This window comes from Microtus oregoni, unplaced genomic scaffold, assembly GCF_018167655.1.
Source record: "Microtus oregoni isolate MIOR12 unplaced genomic scaffold, Mior012 000063F_ref0000156, whole genome shotgun sequence".
Taxonomy (NCBI): domain Eukaryota; kingdom Metazoa; phylum Chordata; class Mammalia; order Rodentia; family Cricetidae; genus Microtus; species Microtus oregoni.
The window spans coordinates 208,836-211,331 of record NW_024543873.1 but is presented as its reverse complement, the minus strand read 5'-3'; the positions used below and the strand labels follow the sequence as shown (position 1 = coordinate 211,331).

General features: G+C 51.8%; 1 pseudogene; it reads left to right on the top strand.

The window, feature by feature from the left end:
* Positions 1-368: 368 nt before the first annotated feature.
* Positions 369-2,295, top strand: LOC121439869 (annotated as a pseudogene).
* The last annotated feature ends 201 nt before the right edge of the window (positions 2,296-2,496 follow it).

The window sequence follows — 2,496 nt, the reverse complement described above, 5'->3', positions numbered from 1 at the left end:
TTTGCCCAGGGCCATTCTCTGGGATTATCTGAAGGTTCTCTTGCTTTAATGGGGAGTTCCGACTGCTCTTCAGAGTGTGGACTTTTGGACCTTTTCTATCCACTTCTCTCCCGTAACATCCGGTTATGTGACCACCAGCTAAGAGCCATCAGGGCGGTGGCCAGTCTCTTAATTCATGGAAAGGCTTTGAATGTTCGACTGTGGTTGAATCCCCTTTCCCTTCTGGGATTGGAACGTTCTGGGATTGGAAGTAGATGACTGCTACTTCCACTAGTTTGGCTGAGATGCAGTTGTTCCTGCTCACCCTGTGTCTTCTGGTCATTTTCTTCTTTGCTGCCCCTCCTCACAGGCTCCTCCTGGGGTCCATCATGATTGGTGTCCTGTCCCCAGAGGATGGGGTCTTCCTTCTCCACCAGTGTTGCCACCACTCCCTCCCCCAAGTTGGTAAGAGGTCTGTGAGTTCCATGTGAGGGCTGCTGCCCTGGATCTTGCCTACTCTTTTTGCCTCTACCTGGTCTCCCACACACAATATGCAGAGCCTGGAGCAGAAGCTGCCTTTTCTGGCCATTTTGCTGAGCTATTCCTACAGTTCAAAGCTGAGGTGGCCTGGGCCTCGGGCTGACTCTCCCTACCTGTCTTGGCCCCATTGAGCCCTGGTGTGGCGATTGCACCACCACATGACTTGTCCCTTGACAGCTGCAGGGTAGGAGGGTCCCTGGCTGTGTTGGGCCCATCTCTATCTTCTGAGGACTTAGCTGGTCCCCCTCCTTCCTCAGTCTCTTCCTCCTCTACAATGTCCTCAAAGTCAAAGCTCAAGAAATGCTTTTCCCTCCATTCAGTGGGTGACTCAGTCAGAGGTTCTGTACCAAGCACCCTGCAGTTGCAAGGAGTCACTGACTCTTCCTCCCCAATTAGGCCTTGGAGACCACATCAGACCCTCCAGTCCTAGGTGAAAACAGCAGCTCCCACTCCTTGGTTGTGCTGGGACAGTTGGTAGGGTATTGACTAGTGATGGCACGTCCTCTGGGAGAGATGGACTGAGTCGTTGAGGGAGAACCTTGAAAGATGGAGCAGGAATGGTACAGAGAGAAGAGCTGCTCAGTTTTATGGGGGCTGAAGAAGCTGCCCCTGACCCAGCAAGAGTGGGTCATGGAGAAAAGGCGGCTGGGCTGACCTCAGGGGGAAGAGGGCATCCTCAGTGACAGAAGTGTCACCTAATGCTCAGAAGTGAAGGAAATGAAAAAGGAAGAAGTTGCTTGGAGTTCTTTATACCACCCAAGGCATCCCAGCCATGACTCAGCATTCCCTGTTCTACTGTCACTGATATCTGCACAGCCACTGCCATAGAGATGCCTAACAGGGAGAATATGCTTGTGATTAAGGTAGAAGGCCCTTCAGAGTATATTCTGGAGACAACTAACTGATGTACTTCATGTAAAGGCCTGAGTATCTGACATCCAGGAGTGCCTAAGCTCAGGACTCTGCCTTGCTATCAACCCCATTCTATGACCCTTCCTGTGGCCCCTGGGACCTCCTCCCTCACAAAGGATAACACAGACAGCCTGGCTGAATCATTCAGAGAGTCTGCCCAGCTAGGATCTGCTGCTGGGACCCAGCAAGAGTAACAAACGCTTGTAGCAGGGAGCTTATAGGGGCCTTTCCAACCAGTCATCAGCATCCTCCCCCCCCCACCCAGTTCTGCCTCCATTGCTGCTTCCCACTTTGACTCAATGGAACTGCTTCCTCCGAAATTGCCCCCTCACATTCCCATTGAGGAGGAGACCCCAGCAGGGACAGTTTATCCCCTCTCAATCCTCTCCCCTCCCCTCCCCTGGATACTCCAGAAGTAGCTACAGGGTCATTCCTATTCCAGGGGGAATCAGAAGGTGCTGAGGGGGATCAGCCCCTCTCAGGATATCCTTGGTTCCATGGCATGCTCTCTCGACTCAAGGCTGCCCAGGTGGTGCTGGAAGGAGGCACTGGCTCCCTTGGTGTCTTCCTAATATGTCACAGTGAGACAAGATGTGATGAATATGTCCTCACTTTCAACGCCCAGGGCAAGGCCAAGCACCTGTGTTTGTTACAATATGAATGAATGAGGAGGGTCAGTGCCAGATCCAATATCTGTGGTTCTAGTCCATTTTCGATAAGCTTGAGTGCTTCTGAGTGCATCCCATTCCTGTGGAGTCTGGAGGCCCCAGCAATGTTGTCCTTGTCATCTATGAGCTCTCCCAGTGGTAGCAGGGCCAGGAACAGGCTGGGAGCCATGCAGGGGCATGCAAGGGTGACAGATAATCCCTGATTCTTGTTACTTTAAGCAAGTACTCAGACAATGGCCCATGCAGCTTCAAACCGATGACAATTGGGACTCCATGTTAAAGGCTATTCTTGACCCCTCAGTTTTCCTCCAATGGGTCTGATGCAGCAGAGACCCAAGCCCATACAAATTTGAAATTTGTACTTAATGTCACCTTTGACATGCTTACTGGCAGTGGA